The sequence below is a fragment of the Scyliorhinus torazame genome, chromosome 1, assembly GCF_047496885.1.
Source record: "Scyliorhinus torazame isolate Kashiwa2021f chromosome 1, sScyTor2.1, whole genome shotgun sequence".
NCBI lineage: Eukaryota > Metazoa > Chordata > Chondrichthyes > Carcharhiniformes > Scyliorhinidae > Scyliorhinus > Scyliorhinus torazame.
In genome coordinates, this window is record NC_092707.1 from 220,970,689 (window position 1) to 220,991,830 (window position 21,142).

The following is a 21,142-nucleotide window of genomic DNA, read 5'->3' on the forward strand; positions in this document are numbered from 1 at the left end:
CCTTTGCCTTCTGTGACCGAGCCAGTTTTGCATCCATCTTACCACCTCACCTTTGATCTGTGTGACTCACCTTTTGTACCAGTCTGCCATGAGGCACCTTGTCAAAGGCTTTACTGAAGTCCATGTAAACAACATCTACCACCCTCCCCATATCAATCATCTTTGTCACCTCCTCAAAAAACTCGATCAAGTTAGTGAGGCACAACCTCCCCTTCACAAAACCATGCTGTCTATCGCTAATGAGTCTATTTGTTTCCAAATGGGTATAAATCCTGTCCCTGAGAATTCTCTCCAATAATTTACCTACTACCGACGTGAGGCTCACCGCCTATAGTTTCCAGGATTATCCCTGCTACCTTTCTTAAACAGGGGTACCACATTAGCTATTCTCCAGTCCTCTGGGATCTCACCTGCAGCCAATGAGGATACAAATATGTCAGTCAAGGCCCCAGCAATTTCTTCCCTTGCTTCCCTCAGTATTCTGGGTAAATTCCATCCGACCCAGAAGACTTATCTACCTTAATGTCTTTAAAAGACCCAGTACCTCCTCCTTTTCAATCATAGAATCATAGAATTTACCGGGCAGAAGGAGGCCATTCGGGCCATCGAGTCTGCACCGGCTCTTGGAAAGAGCACCCTACCAAAACCCACACCTCCACCCTATCTCCACAACCCAGTAACCCCACCCAACACTAAGGGCAATTTTGGACACTAAGGGCAATTTAGCATGGCCAATCCTCCTAACCTGCACATCTTTGGACTGTGGGAGAAAACCGGAGCACCTGGAGCCCATGCACACACGGGGAGAACGTGCAGACTCCGCACAGACAGTGACCTAAGCCGGGAATTGAACCTGGGACCCTGTAGCTGCGAAGCAATTTTGCTAACCACTATGCTACCGTGCTGCCGATGTTAACATGATACAGACTGCCCACACTCCCTACCCAAGAATCATCTTCCACAAAGTCCCTTTCTTTGGTGAACACTGATGCAAAGTACTCATTTAGTACCTCGCCCATTAGCTCTGGCTCAACACATTTATTCCCCACACTGTCCTTCATCCTTTCCCTGGCCACTGTCTTGCTTTTTACATATGAATATAAAGCTTTGGGATTCACCTTAATCCGACTTGCCAAGGATTTTTCATGACCCCCTTCTAGCCCTCCTAATTTCACAGTTCAGTACCTTCCTACTTTCTTTATACTCCTCAAGGGTTTTGATTGTCCCCACCCTTCTAGACTGTACAAAAGTCTCCTTTTTCTTTTTGACAAGGTTCACAACATCCCTCGTCATCCAAGTCTCCCTAAACTTCCCATACATATTCTTCGTTCCCTCAGGAACCTGACTTTCCTGAATCCTGATCAACTGTCACTTGAAAGACTCCCACATGTCCGCTGTTGATTTACTATCCAACAACCGCACCCAATCCAAATTCTTAATTTCCTATCTAATGTTATCATAATTTGCCTTTCCCCAGTTTAGCACCTTAACGTGAGGGTTACGCTCACCCTTGTCCAAAAGTACCCTAAAACCTGCGGAATTGTGGTCACTCCTCCCAAAATGTTCCCCTACTGAAACCTCAACCACCTGTCCAGGCTCATTCCCCAATACCAGATCCAGGACAGCCCCTTCCCTAGCTGGGCTATCAACATATTGCATCAAGAAGCCTTCCTGGATACACATTACAAACTCTGCCCATCCAAACCCCGAGCACTCGTGTGTCCCAGTCAATATAGGGGAAATTAAAATCCCCTACCACAACAACCCTGTTACTTTTGCACCTATCCAAAATCTCTCTACCTATCTGCTCCTCTATCTCTTGCTGGCAGTTGGGGGACCTGTAATAAACGCCAAACATTGTGATTGCCCCCTTCCTGTTCCTGAGCTCTCCACAGATTTCCTCATTGTCTGAGCCTTCTGAGGTGTCCTCCCGCAGTGCGGCTATAATATTCTCCTCAACCAATAATGCTACTCCCCCATCCCTTTTACACCCCTCTATCTCTCCTGAAGCATCTATATCCTCCAACTTTTAGCTGCCAGTCCTGCCCTTCCTTTAGCCATGTTTCTGTGAAAGCCACAATATCGTAATTCCAAGTACTAATAAGTGCCCTAACTTCATCTGCCTTACCCGCTATACTTCTGGCACTGAAACAAATACACTGAAACCACTTTCGTTTGAGGAGACAGGGCGATGTTCTATTATTTTTCTTCTCTATTTCCCCTTCAGTTATTACACCTTCTAAACTACCGCTCTGGTTCCCACCCGCCTGCCATACTAGTTTAAATCCTCCCGAATGACTCTGTCAAACCTCCCAGCCAGGATATCCGTGCCCCTCCAGCTAAGATGCAACCCGTTCTTCTTGTACAGGCCCCACCTGCCCCGGAAGAGATCCCAGTGGTCCAGAAATCTGAAACCCTCCCTCCTACACCACCAGTTTAGCTACGTGTTTAGCTGCACTATCCTCCTATTTCTAGCCTCACTGGCACGTGGCACAGGGAATAATCCTGAGATTACAACCCTAGAGGGCCTGCTTTTTAGCTTACTGCCTAACTCCCTGAACAGGGACCTCATCACGCTTCCTATGTCATTAGTACCTGTGTGTACTATGACTTTTGGCTGGTCACCCTTCCCCTTCAGGATGTCCTGTGTACGTTCAGAGACATCCTTGACCCTGGCACCAGGGAGGCAACATACTATCTTGGAGTCTCTTTCCCATCCACAGAAGCACCTATCTGTCCCTTACTATAGAGTCCCCATTAACTATCGCTCTCCTGCACTTTGCCCTCCCCCGCTGAGCAACAGGGCCAGTTGTGATGCCACTCTTCTGGCTGCTGTTGTTTTCCCCGATAGGCTATCCCCCCCAACAATATCCAAAACAGTATACCTGTTAGAGAGGGGGACAGCCACAGGGGATTCCTGCACTGCCTGCCTGCCCTTTCTAGCTGTCACCCATCTGTCTGCCTGCACCTTGGGTGTGATCACGTCTCTATAACTCTTATCTATGATGCTTTCTGCTAACTGCATGCTCCTGAGTGCATCCAACTGCTGCTCCAACCGAACCATGCGGTCTGTGAGGAGCTGCCATTGGCTACACTTGCCGCAGACGCAGTTGACCGGAATGCTGGAAGCATCACAGATCTGCCACACCTCCCAGTTAGAGTCCTACATTTAGTTTAACTTCTAACTCCCTAAATTCAGCTTGTAGGACCTCATCCTGTTTTTTTACCGGTATCGTTGGTGCCTATACCATGACAGCTGGCTGTTCACCCTCTCCCTCCAGAATGCTCTGCAGCCGCTCCGAGATAGCCTTGACCCTTGCACCAGTGAGGCAACACACTATCCTGGAGTGTCGTTTGTGACTGCAGAAACACGAAGAAATGCCCTTACAATTAAATCCCCTTTCACTATAGCTCTGACACTCTTTTTTTTTTTCTGCCCTCCTGTGCAGCAGAGGTAGCCACGGTGCCCCGAACTTGGCTGCTGCCAGCCATCTCCCCCAACAGTTTCCAAAACGGTATATTTGTTTTGGAGGGTAGATGGCCACAGGGGACCCCTGCTCTGCCTTCCTACTTTTCCTCTGTCTGGTTGTCACCCATTCCCTATCTCCCTCAGTAATGTTTATCTGCGGTGTGACCAACTTGCTGAACCTGCTATCCACGATTTCCTCAACTTCGCGGATGCTCCGAAGTGTATCCACCTGCAGCTCCAAAGCCATCAAGCGGTCTGACAAGAGCTACAGTTGGACACATGTCGAACACGTGAAGGAATCAGGGACGTCGGAAGTGTCCCTGAATTCCCACATTGCACGGAGCACGGCACGGGTCTGGGATCTCCTGCCATGACTTAACCCTTAAGTTAACTTTACAACAATGCCAAAAGAGAATAAGAGAAAAGAAAATAGAAAATAAAAACTACTTGCCAGTCACCAGCCAATCACTTGCCTGTTGGCGTGCTATCCTTCTTCACACTGGTCCTCCTCACAGTGCCATTTTTTTTTTTGCTAAAGGAGGAGGAAGGGAGGGGAAACATCAATGTCGTGTTTCAGGTTTAACCGCTCCTTGATACCAGTTCTTTGACTACTGATAGAAATCAGATTTTGTGGTTAGCTATTGATGAGGTAGATAGTTTAAATAAGAAATCATCGGGAGTAATTGACTGAATCGAATTAACCCTGAGAGCAAGAGAAGCTGACTAACTGGGAATTGATCAGATAAGACTTAAAATGTTCAAGTTGTTCGAGACTGGCCAGAATCCAAGGCCAGTGACAACAGACTTCATTGCAGGCAGATGCCTTCCCAGGCCTGGACAGATCCATTTCCATGGTAATAGTCAAATAGTCAGTCAGGGGCACAATGACTTTTCGAAAGCTGTGTTAATCTAATTAATGTTAGAGGCTAAATTGGCAAGCCAGGGTATGGAAAATTACAAAATCACACCCAAATCCTTTATCTCTTTAATTGACGGACAGACAGTTCGGCCGAATTGAGTGAATTGTAAATTAGTTAAAGCTGTAAAGAGGACAACATTTTAAGATCGTAAGCTTCTTAAAAGATCAGTTGTCGGGATGAGAAAACTCATTCCGGAATCACTCTAACCCATTTTCTGAAACCTATTCTGCTTGCTTTGCAAAATCGCAATTTTCTTTTGTTTTAAATCACTCAGTCGATTCTGGTACTGTGCATCTTGATTCGAAGAAATTACCAAGAAATATAACTGTATTTTGAATTCAACTACTGTATTTGCCAAAGACAATCGATCTGACTAGCTTGCTGCAGGGCTAGTTGGAACTTTCTAAAATTTTGTATTGAAATTGATTTGACCAGCGGACACTAAAAAAAGGCTGATAAATAAAGTTTCAAATAACTTTGCCAAAAGGTTCAGTCTGGAACCTTTGTTATTTGGGAACCAAGAAGGGATAACGCCTATCCAGGGTTCCGAATAGACACAGAGATCCGTCAATTGGCGTAGTCGGACAAAAGGAGGGAGAAAGTGACCAGAAAACCATTTCGTAGACGAGTGTACAAGATACCAAATCGTTAACGAAGAGGCCCAAAGTCAGAATCGCTGACCGGAAGACCGAACTTTGACTTTGGTCTGAAGATCGGCCTGGCTGAGGTAAGAACTCAACTTTACCTCATTAAAAGCCTGAAGTCGCAACGGCTCGCGAAACATCCCCCTACCAACAAAAGAACCTTGAAAGAAAAGACTGTGCATTTGGGTACAGGTGAAAACCTATTTTCAGACGTCTTATATCGGTGTAATTTGGTACATGGTATGGCGCTACAGGTATACGAATTACGACCTACGGCTCACAGAGTCCATTGTTTGCAGCCCGGGTCAGGAACCTTTTCGGAAGAGTTATGGGGGATGATTGTCCAAAGTGCGACTGGAGTACTTCTTCTATAAATGTCCCCACTGCTTCCAAGGGTGGAGCAGAGTTTCCTACAAACACTAAGGGCGGCAGAGCTCCACCAGACGTGTCTTCTGATGATTTGTTCGTAGATCTTAAATCTTCTAATAATCGGCAGTTTGATTTGTCCGACGCCAATGCAGAAATTGAATTAAAATACATCATTCCAAGGGCCAATGGTCCCTTGAAAATCTAAAGAGAGTTTGGGGGAAAACTACCCGAATGGTCCTTCAGAGTGCTATATGGTTTCTTGCGGACAGCTCCGTTGGCGACAGGAGACCATTGCCAAAACAAACCACGATTGCGAACATAAAACTGCCAAAGATCACGTCCAGGCAGTCTGTGAGCAATTGCAGAAATCAAAAACTAAGCTTGAACAATTAGAAACCCTCTTGAACGAACACAAAAAAACTAAAATTTATTAGACTCAGACTATAGAGTTCAATTACTATCACAAATTGATGAACTGCATTCCCAAAATGCCGGGCTACAAAAGGAAAATACCCAGTTACTTAAAGAGACTTATACTCTGGAGACTAAAATGGACGACATAATGAGTCATAACAGATTGCTGAGAGAAAATTTGGCGGCTCTGAAGCGGCAAACCCTTAGCTATTTCCAGCTCAAACAATCCGCCACAGGTGCAGTCAGGATTAATTCAGATCCCGACTATACTGGCATCAGCTCCGGCATTGCTGCCAGTCGCTGCTGACATGACAACTATGAATTCTCTGATACGGACTCCACAGGCCCTTGTCCCCACGAACGCCCAACTTCAGCTAGTCACGACAGCCACCTACAATGCGAGTGTAGTCGGCCAAAACACCCAGCTATCCCCGATTCAAAGGCCTCCCGGGGCAGCTTCAGCAGGCTCCGAGATTATTATCACTACACGAGGCGCTGAATAAAGGAAACTAGTTAGCTCGGACGATGACAATGACGCATACAACAAACCAGGACAGGAATATTACGACTCGCCCAATTACGCACCAAATGGGTTAAGGTTGAAGCGACCGAAACAACCGAAAACGATGTAACAATCACTAAATCTCAGCACGCCCGACATTGGGTTCATGATCCGGCAGACCCCAATAAAGTTGATCGATGGTCCAAAGAACTCCTGCACCCTAAAAAGGTGATCAGCTAGAGCGCTTACAGAATATTTACAGTCTCCATCCGTTAGATGGTGTACAGGTTCTGTCTGTGATGGTTAATGCCCGCGATAGTCAAATACTCTCGAAAGAAGTTCGGACAGCCCTAGACGATGATTTTTAAAATCTGGAAGTGGGATGGCAGGCAATTAAAGAGTGGCTATTAAGATTCAACCCACCTAAAACTGACTGGGGTAAAATAACATCCTGTGTTCAAAAGCATTTGGAGGATCTCACAGACTATGAGGAAAGGTTTCGAACAATTTGGAAGGAGCTTTCTGGAATCGAACTCCAGGAAGAGAGAGGATTCGGGATACAAGTAACCTTGAACCATTCTAAACCACTTTTGTCGCTGGTTTGGGACCTGAAGTGTCTAATGCCCTAAACATGGTTTTCCTGAATAGGATCGATTGGTAACTACCTTCAGGACCTTCATAGAATGATGCATTTAACTGGACCATAGCTTGGAGGTTCAGTTCCGAGCTCTCCGTAATAGCCTTCAGCCCCAAGCCAAAGCAGCAGCCGCTGCAAGTAGTGCAGCAACCCCTGCAGAAATTACTGCTTCTCCTCCTCCTCCGGTAACACCAACCTGGCCCCTGGTCTTGCTCCGCTAAAGGATTCCAGGAAAACGGGAAAATGTCATTTTTGTGGTAAAGACGGCCATTGGGCAAAATCATGCTGTTTCATAATACAGGGGGACAAAGGACAGAATTACAATATTCACTCATAATACCGGGACCCGCCCCCTGACTCATACGACTGAGACCCGCCCCGTGACTCACACTACAGGGATCCGCCCCGAAACACGTATCACCAGGATTCGTACAGGGCCCACTTTCACCACGTAAAGACGAACTCGGTGACAATGACGCTTTGGTCGACAGGTTCAAAAGATTAACCCCATAAGACAAGAGGGCACTGCTCGACGAAACAAAAAACTAATGGATCCCACTCTCAGTAAGTCCATTCACATAACGTTACACGCTTTAATTGAGAACAAAAAGGATGGACTGTATATATCATTGAGAGTGGGAGGCCAACAAATAGAATTTCTTTTTGATACTGGAGCTGAATTAACCTGTCTTCCCCAAAATTATCCAAACTTGTTCTCCTTAAAAAGGCAGGAGGTTAAAGCCGATGCAGCAGGAGATGATCCATTGACCCTTCAACGAACAGAACCCATGTTGCTGGAATTTGGCCCACATCAACTGATGGCCTCCATCTGGATAGGCCCAGTAACCTATGCCCTTCTGGGCATAGGTATACTAGCCCAATTGAATTCTTTTAATTTTGAGAATGGAAAAGTCATATGGTTCATCACACATCTCAAAAAGAGCCAACTGGAGCAACACCAAATTTGGGCAAAGGACAAAAATGACTGTGGCCTATTAAATATGGAACCAGCATCCTTCACTGGAGTATCACCACGATGTACCAAACAGTACCCCATTAACCCCTCCTCAATTGAGGGAATACTACCTGTAGTGAAGCAATTGGAAGACAGAGGAGTGATAGTGCGAGTTCATGGTTCATCAAACAGTCCAGTGTGGCCGATCAAGAAGGCTAATGGCGCCTGACTATTGACTATAGAAGAGCCAACCTATGCATTGTCAGAAAAGCTCCTTTGGTAGCCGATCCATCCACCATCTTTAATGCCTTAATTCCAGATCTTCAATGGTTTTCAGTTATAGACATGGCCAATGGCTTTTGGTCAGTACCACTGGCAGAGGAGGTGCAACCATGGTTTGCTTTCACCATCAGACAACAACAGTACACATGGACCAGACTAACACAAGGGTTTCACAACAGCCCTACTGTATTTCACATGGCTCTACAGGACCACTTGAGGGAACTGCCTGATATGCCCTCCACCATTATCCAGTACGTAGATAATATTCTGGTGGCCTCCATTAATGAAGAGGACCATGAAAGAGACTTGCGTTTCCTTTTAGACCACCTTAGCTACAATGGACACAAAGCCAGCCTCGCCAAAGCACAAATTTCCCAAGATGAAGTTGTCTACTTCGGTCAGAAAATATCCAAAGGCAAAAGGGAACTTATCCAGGACAGAACGGCTGCAATCAAAGCCGCCAAAGTGCCTACAACTGTCCAGGAGGTGAGATCCTTTTTGGGACTATGCAACTTTAACATAAATTGGATTGATTAATTTACTCAGATGGCTCAACCATTGAATGACCTCTTAAAAGGCAACTGAAAATCAAAAGACACAGTTGACGACTTCCGGGTGCGGCGATGACCAGCTGAGTCGCACGTTTCGGCAGCTCCCTGTGAAACGGACTTTTGGGCTCTTGATAGGAGCCCCAACGGCAATTTTAACGGCTAAAAACACTGTGCGGTAAACCTGGATACGGATGGAAAAAGGAGGGGGAAGTGGCCAGATTGCAGTGGATCCTTTAGAACAGCGGCAAGGAAGGCAAGCAAAAACCAAGATGGCGTCGGAAGGTGGCAGTTTAACATGGGGCCCTGAACAACAAGAGTTCTTGAAATGCTGTGTGGAAGAGATCAAAAAGGAAATGAAGAAAGAGCTGTTGGCCCCGATACTACAGGCGATCGAAGGGCTAAAGGAGGAACAAAAGACCCAGGAGCGGGAGCTTCGGGTCGTGAAGGCAAAGGCAGCAGAGAATGAGGACGATATACAGGGCCTGGTGGTGAAGACGGAGACGCAGGAGGCACATCAGAAACGATGTGTGGAAAGGTTGGAGGCAATGGAAAACAACGCAAGGAGGAACAACCTGAGGATTCTTGGTCTTCCTGAAGGTGTGGAGGGAGCGGACGTCGGGGCATATGTGAGCACGATGCTGCACTCGTTAATGGGAGCGGAGGCCCCGGCAGGTCCGTTGGAGGTGGAGGGAGCATACCGAGTGATGGCGCGAGGACCGAGAGCAGGAGAAATTCCCAGAGCCATAGTGGTGAGATTCCTCCGTTTTAAGGATAGAGAAATGGTCCTTAGATGGGCGAAGAAAACTCGGAGTAGTAAATGGGAGAACGCGGTGATCCGCGTTTATCAAGACTGGAGTGCGGAGGTGGCGAGAAGGAGGGCGAGCTTTAATCGGGCCAAGGCGGTGCTTCATAAAAAGAAGATAAAATTTGGAATGCTGCAACCGGCAAGACTGTGGGTCACATATCGAGAGAGGCACCACTACTTTGAGACGGCGGATGAAGCGTGGACTTTTATTGTGGAAGAAAAACTGGAATGAGCGGGTTATTAAAAAGAACGTTCGAACAAAGTGGTGGGGCGAATGTGGGGGGCAAAGAGGGGTTTTATGTACTAATCCTGCGATGTGGTAACTTTTTCTCTCCCACAGGTGGTGATGGGGGGAGGAGGGGAGGTGGAGGAGATGGGGCGTTGGCCATTGGGGGCGGGGCCAAGGGAGAAGCGCGGGCTTGGTTCCCGCGCTATGATAATCATGGCGGGAATAGAGAAGCAGGAAGGAGGGGGCGTCGCACGGTGCGAGCCGAGGTCACGGGGGGAAGCCGAGGTCAGCCAGAGTTTGCTGACTTCTGGGAGCAACATGGGGGGAGTAATTACGCTAGCGGGGGATCTAGCGGGGGGGTGTGGGAGGGGGGAATTACTGGGTTGCTGCTGCTGGGGAGAGGGGGGAGCTGGTATGGGAGAGGATGGGCGGGGGGGCACCGCCTGGGGGAGATACAGCTGCGTGGGAACCGGGTGAGGAGCTGGAAAAAGGTGATGGCTAATCGACAAGGGGGGGGGAAGCCCCCCAACTCGGCTGATCACGTGGAACGTGAGAGGGCTGAACGGGCCGATAAAGAGGGCACGGGTACTCGCACACCTTAAGAAACTTAAGGCAGATGTGGTTATGTTACAGGAAACGCACCTGAAACTGATAGACCAGGTTAGGCTACGCAAAGGATGGGTGGGGCAGGTGTTCCATTCGGGGCTAGATGCGAAAAACAGGGGGGTGGCTATATTAGTGGGGAAGCGGGTAATGTTCGAGGCAAAGACTATAGTGGCGGATAACGGGGGCAGATACGTGATGGTGAGTGGCAAACTACAGGGGGAGACGGTGGTTTTGGTAAACGTATATGCCCCGAACTGGGATGATGCCAATTTTATGAGACGGATGCTAGGACGCATTCCGGACCTAGAGATGGGAAAGCTGATAATGGGGGGAGATTTTAATACGGTGTTGGAACCAGGGCTGGATAGGTCGAAGTCCAGGACTGGAAGGAGGCCGGCAGCAGCCAAGGTACTTAAAGATTTTATGGAGCAGATGGGAGGTGTAGACCCGTGGAGATTTAGCAGACCTAGGAGTAAGGAGTTCTCGTTTTTCTCCTATGTCCATAAAGTCTACTCGCGAATAGACTTTTTTGTGCTGGGTAGGGCATTGATTCCGAAGGTGAGGGGAACGGAGTATACGGCTATAGCCATTTCGGATCACGCTCCATACTGGGTGGACTTGGAGATAGGGGAGGAAACAGGAGGGCGCCCACCCTGGAGAATGGACATGGGACTAATGGCAGATGAGGGGGTGTGTCTAAGGGTGAGGGGGTGCATTGAAAAGTACTTGGAACTCAATGATAATGGGGAGGTCCAGGTGGGAGTGGTCTGGGAGGCGTTGAAGGCGGTGGTTAGAGGGGAGCTGATATCAATAAGGGCACATAAAGGGAAGCAGGAGAGTAAGGAACGGGAGCGGTTGCTGCAAGAACTTTTGAGGGTGGACAGACAATATGCGGAAGCACCGGAGGAGGGACTGTACAGGGAAAGGCAAAGGCTACATGTAGAATTTGACTTGCTGACTACAGGCACTGCAGAGGCACAATGGAGGAAGGCACAGGGTGTACAGTACGAATATGGGGAGAAGGCGAGCAGGTTGCTGGCACACCAATTGAGGAAAAGGGGAGCAGCGAGGGAAATAGGGGGAGTGAGGGATGAGGAAGGAGAGATGGAGCGGGGAGCGGAGAGAGTGAATGGAGTGTTCAAGACATTTTATAAAAAATTATATGAAGCTCAACCCCCGGATGGGAGGGAGAGAATGATGGGCTTCTTGGATCGGCTGGAATTTCCCAAAGTGGAAGAGCAGGAAAGGGTGGGACTGTGAGCACAGATCGAGGTAGAAGAAGTGGTGAAAGGAATTAGGAGCATGCAGGCGGGAAAGGCCCCGGGACCGGATGGATTCCCAGTCGAATTCTATAGAAAATATGTGGACTTGCTCGCCCCGGTACTGACGAGGACCTTTAATGAGGCAAAGGAAAGGGGACAACTGCCCCCGACTATGTCTGAAGCAACGATATCGCTTCTCTTAAAGAAGGAAAAGGACCCGCTACAATGTGGGTCCTATAGACCTATTTCCCTCCTAAATGTAGATGCCAAGGTCCTGGCCAAGGTAATGGCAATGAGAATAGAGGAATGTGTCCCGGGGGTGGTCCACGAGGACCAAACTGGGTTTGTGAAGGGGAGACAGCTGAACACGAATATACGGAGGTTGTTAGGGGTAATGATGATGGCCCCACTAGAGGGAGAAACGGAGATAGTAGTGGCGATGGATGCCGAGAAAGCACTTGATAGAGTGGAGTGGGATTATTTGTGGGAGGTGTTGAGGAGATTTGGTTTTGGAGAGGGGTATGTTAGATGGGTGCAGCTGTTGTATAGGGCCCCAGTGGCGAGCGTGGTCACGAATGGACGGGGATCTGCATATTTTCGGCTCCATAGAGGGACAAGGCAGGGATGCCCTCTGTCCCCATTATTGTTTGCACTGGCGATTGAGCCCCTGGCGATAGCGTTGTGGGGTTCCAAGAAGTGGAGGGGAGTACTTAGGGGAGGAGAAGAGCACCGGGTATCTTTGTATGCGGACGATTTGCTACTATACGTGGCGGACCCGGCGGAGGGGATGCCAGAAATAATGCGGATACTTGGGGAGTTTGGGGATTTTTCAGGGTATAAATTGAACATGGGGAAAAGTGAGTTGTTTGTGATGCATCCAGGGGAGCAGAGTAGAGAAATAGAGGACCTACCGTTGAGGAAGGTAACAAGGGACTTTCGTTACCTGGGGATCCAGATAGCTAAGAATTGGGGCACATTGCATAGGTTAAATTTAACGCGGTTGGTGGAACAGATGGAGGAGGATTTCAAGAGATGGGATATGGTATCCCTGTCAATGGCAGGGAGGGTGCAGGCGGTTAAGATGGTGGTCCTCCCGAGATTCCTCTTTGTGTTTCAGTGCCTCCCGGTGGTGATTACGAAGGCTTTTTTTAAAAGGATTGAAAAGAGCATCATGGGTTTTGTGTGGGCCGGGAAGACCCCGAGAGTGAGGAAGGGATTCTTACAGCGTAGCAGGGATAGGGGGGGGCTGGCACTACCGAGCCTAAGTGAGTATTATTGGGCCGCTAATATTTCAATGGTGAGTAAGTGGATGGGAGAGGAGGAGGGAGCGGCGTGGAAGAGATTAGAGAGGGCGTCCTGTAGGGGGACTAGCCTACAGGCTATGGTGACAGCCCCATTGCCGTTCTCACCGAGGAACTACACCACAAGCCCGGTGGTGGTGGCTACACTGAAGATTTGGGGACAGTGGAGACGGCATAGGGGAAAGACTGGAGCCTTGGGGGGGTCCCCGATAAGAAACAACCATAGGTTTGCCCCGGGGGGAATGGATGGGGGATATGGAATGTGGCAAAGAGCAGGAATAACGCAACTGAAAGATCTGTTTGTGGATGGGAAGTTGACGAGTCTGGGAGCGCTGACCGAGAAATATGGGTTGCCCCAAGGGAATGCATTCAGGTATATGCAACTGAGGGCTTTTGCGAGGCAACAGGTGAGGGAATTCCCGCAGCTCCCGACACAAGAGGTGCAGGACAGAGTGATCTCAAAGACATGGGTGGGGGATGGTAAGGTGTCAGATATATATAGGGAAATGAGGGACGAAGGGGAGACTATGGTAGATGAACTAAAAGGGAAATGGGAAGAAGAGCTGGGGGAGGAGATCGAGGAGGGGCTGTGGGCAGATGCCCTAAGCAGGGTAAACTCGTCGTCCTCGTGTGCCAGGCTAAGCCTGATTCAGTTTAAGGTATTACACAGGGCACATATGACTGGAGCACGGCTCAGTAAATTTTTTGGGGTGGCGGATAGGTGTGCGAGGTGCTCGAGAAGTCCAGCGAATCATACCCATATGTTTTGGTCATGCCCGGCACTACAGGGGTTTTGGATGGGGGTGACAAAGGTGCTTTCAAAAGTAGTAGGAGTCCGGGTCGAACCAAGCTGGGGGTTGGCTATATTTGGGGTTGCACAAGAGCCGGGAGTGCAGGAGGCGAGAGAGGCCGATGTTTTGGCCTTTGCGTCCCTGGTAGCCGGGCGCAGGATATTGCTAATGTGGAAAGAAGCCAAGCCCCCGGGGGTGGAGACCTGGATAAATGACATGGCGGGGTTTATAAAGCTAGAGCGGATTAAGTTCGTCCTAAGGGGGTCGGCTCAAGGGTTCACCAGGCGGTGGCAACCGTTCGTCGAATACCTCGCAGAAAGATAGACGGAATGGGAAAAAGAAGGCAGCAGCAGCAGCCCAGGATCGGGGGGGGGGAGAGGGGGGGGGAGGAGGAACCAGAAGGACTCTCAGGGTTGTTAATATATACTGTATAGTATGTATAGGTCGTTGCTACAGATAATTATATATTGGACTGTTAAATTATATTTTTGGAGAGTGTTACTTGTGACAAGGCAGTTGCCAATTAGGGCTAGTTTTCATTTTTGTTATTTATTATTTATTCATTTTTTGTTTACAAAATAGGTCATTGTTATTTGTGTTGTTATAATATTGTGTAAAGGATGCACAATGTACTGTGTTGGTTGACCAAAAATTTTCAATAAAATATTTAATTAAAAAAAAAAGACACAGTTGACCTCACAACGGAACAGAAAGAGTCATTCTTGAACTTGAAACAGGCCTTGTACTCAGCACCTGCTCAAAATGGAAAGCCTTTCACCATGTTTGTTCATGAGAAAGAAGGGTACATGACAGCAGTGCTAGTCCAAGAACATGGTGACCAGCTAAGACCTGTAGGATACTACTCCGTCAAACTGGACAGCGTGGCCCTGGCATATGGCAGCTGCCTCAGAGCCATGGAAGCCACATGTCGAGCCGTGATGGCTACAGCAGGCCTTGTCCTAGACCTGCAATTGACCATCAAATGTCCCCATGCAGTTCATTCTCTGCTACCCATGAAAAGAGTATCACAAGTATCATCAGCCAGGTGGACAGCAGTTTTGGAAGCGCCTAATCTTTACTTCCACCGTGCAAGCCCCGTAAATCTTTGCTCCCGCTTCCCGAGGAGCAAACGGGGGGAGAAGAAGAAGATCATGACTGTGTGGAAGTAACAGAGAAAATGGAAGAGGCACGCCTGTAGAAGAACCACGCCAAAATCCAGATTTGGTTCCAATTATAGGTGGTTCCTCCTTTCTTGACAAGGGTATCAGAAAGGCTGGATGGGCAGTCACAAGCCTGTACAAAGTTATGGCAAAAGGTAGTTTGTCCCCAGGAATATCGGCTCGACAGGCCGAATTGAGGGCACTAGCACAAGCATGTTGTGTGGCAAAAGATCAAACAGCTAACATCTATACACACTCCAGATACGATTTTGGAGTAGCCCATGATTTTGGCCACTTGTGGAGAAAAAAAGGATTCCTCACCACAGCAGGGACACCTATCCGAAATGGGAAGGAAGTACGAGACCTCCTAGAAGCAATAGCTTTGCCAAAAGAAGTATCTATTCTAAAGTGTAAGGCCCATACTCAAATATATAGAAGCACAAGGAAACGCCCTTGCAGACCAAGCAGCAAAGGAAGCTGCCTCCCAATGGGATTCTTCAGCAGAACCAAGATACATCTACAAATTGGGAGTGACCAATTTATTACAAGATCTACTTGAAATGCAACATGACTCTACACGAGAAGAGAAATGGTCATGGTTAGACTCTGGTATCCAGTTGTATGATATTTGGAGACAAGTTCAGACTGATAAACCAGTTGCACCACAGGCACTGATGCCATTTCTGGCCCAACAGATCCATTTATGGGGACATTTACCCCCTCAACAGATGATGGCTCGATTCCAGATTAGTTGGTGTGGCAAAAGATTCAAAAAACATGCACAATTTGTATCAAATCACTGCGTAACCTGTCAAAAGAACAACTTAGGACCTATAACATCAATGCTTCAGCTTAAAGCTCCTGCCCCTGCAGGACCGTTCCAGAATATACAGGTCGATTACATCACCCTTCCTCCATGTCAAAGATACACTGACATCCTTGTAATAATGGGTAGGTTCTGTAGATGGGTAGAGGCTGCTCCAGCCAGGAAAGTTACAGCCACCCATATAGCCAAAGTCCTATGCAAAGACTATATTCCCAGATGGGGAGTACCAGCTAGCATTGATTCAGACAATGGGACCCACTTTACAGGTGCTGTTTGCCAGGATGTGTGCAGGTTACTGAACATTGATTGGAATCTACACTGCCCTCATCATCCAGAATCATCAGGACAAGTGGAACACATGAACCGGACTTTAAAAGAACGATTGCCCAAATACAACCAAGAAGGTATGAATTGGATTCAAGCCTTGCCACTGGTATTGTGCAGTATCAGAGCAACCACGGACCTAAGCCCATTTGAGGTCATCACTGGCAGACCCATGTCTCTGCCAGGAACTATTGACCTAAGAAAGGCAGACTGTCTTCTGATGAGTGATGCTTTACTTAGTTATTGTCAAAATTTAACAAATGCTGGCAGTTCTGCTTCTCAACGGGTTTTGGCGGCTTGGGGAGACCCTCCTGAGGCGGGCCACATTTGGTGCCCGGAGAAGCCGTCTATTTGAAGAAGATTCAGCGGGAGCCATTGGGGGCCAAGTGGGAAAGCCCCTACCTGATTCTTCTTACAACCCAGTCGGCCGTGAAACTCCAAGGAAAGGAAACCTGGATTCATGTGAAGCGCGCGCACCAAAATCAGAATCTGTAAAAATGTTTGCCATAATATTGATTTTCAGTTACATATTTGGCCATATCAGCCCTTGCCAAGGAGTTAAATGACAATACATTTCTTCATATGTCTAGGATGTATGCTGAAAATTTTAACATCTCCAAATGTTGGGTATGTATTGCAATTCCTACCCACTCAGGAGAAGGTATTCCTTTTAACACTTCAGAAACAGCAGAATGGTATATTTTTCAGAGCGCCACCTGCTCTTCACAGATCCGTGAAGGAGCAAACACATGTTGGAAAACCAAGTATCAAGTTAATTTAAAGAAAAGAATCCAATTATGGAAATCTGCAGGTTATTCATTAAATACTTTTTTAGGATGGTATCAACACAACTGTGACAGAAACCAAAATCCTCCCCATATGAACCGCCCATCTATTATTAATCAGGAAGGATCAATATGTTTAATAAGTTATCATCCTAAAGGGATGAAGATGGGATATAGTAACTGTATTCATTATTTTAATGGAAGCAGAGATTACAAATGTACTCCAACACTGTGTTAGAGAGAGTTATTGGCTCTTCGTTATTAACAGGCCTACAGAATCTCACTGGTAATAATACATTTTCAGATCGATGGTACTTAGAGGAAGTTGCCCATTTTACTTCTTATAATGGGACTTATTTTATCTGTAACAACGAAGCATATCCTTGGCTTCCACAACTTTGGTCAGGGTCTTGTCATTTCGGCTACGTAGTACCTGCCATCCATCATCTTCCTTCTTTATCAAGACAACCAGTTCAAAGAAATCAGCGGCCCTCACTGCATGAGCTAGATTCCTTGCCCAACTTGTTCCTTTTTATTGGGATGCAAAGGTAGCCAAAGAATTGGATAAAATAACAATCATCATAGAAAAAGTAGCTAATGATACCTCCACTTCCCTAGTTAAAGTTTCTGCCGAAATGCTAGCTATTCGAACTGTGGCTTTACAGAATCGGTTGGCACTTGACTATTTGCTAGCCGAAAAAGGTGGCACCTAGAACATAGAACATAGAAAAATACAGCACAGAACAGGCCCTTCGGCCCACGATGTTGTGCCGAACCTTTGTCCTAGATTAATCATAGATTATCACAGAACTTACAGTGCAGAAGGAGGCCATTCGGACCATTGAGTCTGCACCGGCTCTTGGAAAGAGCACCCTACCCAAGGTCAACACCTCCACCCAACACTAAGGGCAATTTTGGACACGAAGGGCAATTTATCATGGCCAATCCACCTAACCTGCACATCTTTGGACTGTGGGAGGAATCCGGAGCACCCAGAGGAAACCCACGCACACACGGGGAGGATGTGCAGACTCCGCACAGACAGTGACCCAAGCCGGAATCGAACCTGGGACCCTGGAGCTGTGAAGCAATTGTGCCATCCACAATGCTACCGTGCTGCTCTTAAGAAAACATTAATCTACACTATATCATTCTACCGTAATCCATGTACCTGTCCAATAGCTGCTTGAAGGTCCCTAATGTTTCCGACTCAACTACTTCCAGAGGCAGTGCATTCCATGCCCCCACTACTCTCTGGGTAAAGAACGACATCCCCCTCTGACATCCCCCCTATATCTTCTACCATTCACCTTAAATTTATGTCCCCTTGTAATGGTTTGTTCCACCCGGGGAAAAGGTCTCTGACTGTCTACTCTATCTATTCCCCTGATCATCTTATAAACCTCTATCAAGTCGCCCCTCATCCTTCTCCGTTCTAATGAGAAAAGGCCTAGCACCCTCAACCTTTCCTCGCAAGACCTACTCTCCATTCCAGGCAACATCCTGGTAAATCTCCTTTGCACCTTTTCCAAAGCTTCCACATCCTTCCTAAAATGAGGCGACCAGAACTGTACACAGTACTCCAAATGTGGCCTTACCAAAGTTTTGTACAGCTGCATCATCACCTCACGGCTCTTAAATTCAATCCCTCTGTTAATGAATGCGAGCACACCATAGGCCTTCTTCACAGCTCTATCCACTTGAGTGGCAATTTTCAAAGATGTATGAACATAGACCCCAAGATCTCTCTGCTCCTCCACATTGCCAAGAACTCTACCGTTAACCTTGTATTCCGCATTCATATTTGTCCTTCCAAAATGGACAACCTCACACTTTTCAGGGTTAAACTCCATCTGCCACTTCTCAGCCCAGCTCTGCATCCTATCTATGTCTCTTTGCAGCCGACAACCTGTGCCTTGATTGGTGCAGAGTGTTGCACCTACATCCCAGATAATTCCGAAGAAATCAAAAGCTTGGCAACACATATTCACGAAGAAGTCAGGTAACTTTACCAATCCTCTGACAACAGTCTTTGGGTGTGGCGTTCCGGATGGTTGAGAGGCACAGGAATTTCCATCATTCAGGGACTTCTCTTATTTTGCATATTTGAACTTGTCTTTTACGTAGTGATCTTGCTGATCAGATGTGTTGGCCAATGTATGGCTACCTATAATGCCCCACCAATCAGTGGTTTATAGTAATCCAACTGCACCACCAGCCCATGACATTGAACCACTCTACTACTAGTGAACTGTTATTACTGCTTTTTTATTGCATTATTAACCAATTATTACTGAATCATACAATCAACTTCAATTATTACTGAATTGTTATTGTACTTTATAATCACCTTTTTGAATAAAATACTTCCAGAATGCTTGCAAAGCAACACCTGCTCCGTTGTTGAAGGCTGTTCTCAACCATTAAAGGCAATGTGAATGAGTTCCATTCCGCGCTTACTTCTATCCTGTCGCATTTCTTCTTTAATTTCTGTTTGTTATTTTGATTTATCTTATTAATCTTTAGAAGAATCAACAGGGGGGAATGATAGAAATCAGATTTTGTGGTTAGCTATAGATGAGGTATGTAGGGGGTTTAAATACGAAATCATCGGGAGTAATTGACTGAATCATATTAACCATGAGAGTAAGAGAAGCTGACTAACTGGGAATTAATCAGATAAGACTTAAAATGTTCAAGTTGTTTGAGACTGGCCAGAATCCAAGGCCAGTGACAAAAGATTTAATTGTAGGCAGATGCCTTCCCAGGCCTGGACAGACTCGTTTCCATGGTAACAGTCAGTCAGGGTCATAATGACTTTTCGAAAGCTGTATTAATCTAATTAATGTTAGAGGCATTATTGGCAAGCCAGGGTATGGAAAATTATAAAATCACACCCAAATCCTTTATCTCTTCAATTGACGGACAGACAGTTCGGCCGAATTGAGTGAATTATAAATTAGTTAAAGCCAATCACATCTGTAAAGAGGCCGAAACTTTAAGCTAGTAATCTCCTTAAATGATCAGTTGTCATGGATGAGAAAACTCATTCCGGAATCACTCTAGCCTATTTTCTGAAACCTATTCTGCTTGCTTTGCAAAATCGCAATTTTCTTTTGTTTTAAATCACTCAGTCGGTTTTGGTACTGTGCATCTTGATTCGAAGAAATTACCAAGTAATATAATTATATTTAGAATTCAACTACTGTATTTGCTAAAGACAATCGATCTGACTAGCTTGCTGCAGGGCTAGTTGGAACTTTCTAAAATTTTATATTGAAATTGAGTTTACTAGTGGACACTAAAAAAAGCTGACAAATAAAGTTTCAAATAAATTCGCCGAAAAGCTCAGTCTGGAATCTCTGTTATTTGGGAACTAAGAAGGGATAACGCATATCCAAAGTTCTGAATGGAGACAGAGATCCATCAACTACCCACAGTACAGTCTAGGTGACTGAGTTGATTTCTCCCACAATCCTTTTCTGCCGCCTCTATTGGATCATAAGGTCATAAATGTGGAAGTTTGCTGATGATTGCAGTGCAATTCCTCAGATACTGAAGTAGTTTCTGTCCATATGCAGCAAGATCTGGATGATAATCAAGTCTGGGCTGATGGGCAACAAGTAACATTTGTGCAAAACTAATGCCATCTCCAATAAGAGAGAATTTAACCATGTCGCTTTGACATTGAACAGAATTACCATTGCTGATTTCCCCCACCATCAACACCCTGGAGGTTATTGTTGACCAAAAGCTTAACTGGACCAGCCATGTAAATAATCGTGACTACAACAGCAGGTCTGGGTATGGGAATGCTGCAGCAAGTAACTCCCCTCCGTGACTGCCCAAAACCTGTCCACCACAAGATACAAGTCAGGAGTGTGATAGAATACTCTCCACTTGCCTAGATGAGTGCAGCCTTGAGGTTCAACAGCATCCAGGACAATGCAACCCACTTTTGTGACACCCCATCCACTACTTTCAACATTTACTTCAGCACAGACACTTCAATACCCAAGATGGGAACTTGCCAAACCTCTTTTGACACCACCTTTGAAACCTGTGATCTCTGCTATCTAGAAGGACAGAGGCAGTAGATACATATGAACACCACTGCTTGCATGTTCTCCTCCAAGCTACACACCTCCAGACTTCGAACTATATTGCTTTTCCTCCTCTAATTCTGAGTCCACATCCAGAAGCTCTGTTCATAATAACTGAGTGTATCCACACCAAATGGTCTGTTGCAATTCAAGAAGGCGAGCCAGCAGCGTCTCAAGGGCAGTTAGGGATGGCCAACAAATCCTGGC

The 21,142-nt window shown here is 46.6% G+C and overlaps 1 protein-coding gene across 9 annotated transcripts in view; it reads left to right on the forward strand.

Annotated features, from left to right (window-relative positions):
• The window catches only part of tmem181 (transmembrane protein 181), a 391,617-nt gene that overhangs the window by 131,838 nt on the left and 238,637 nt on the right, over positions 1 to 21,142 (forward strand). The gene's annotated exons all lie outside the window — the stretch shown is intronic.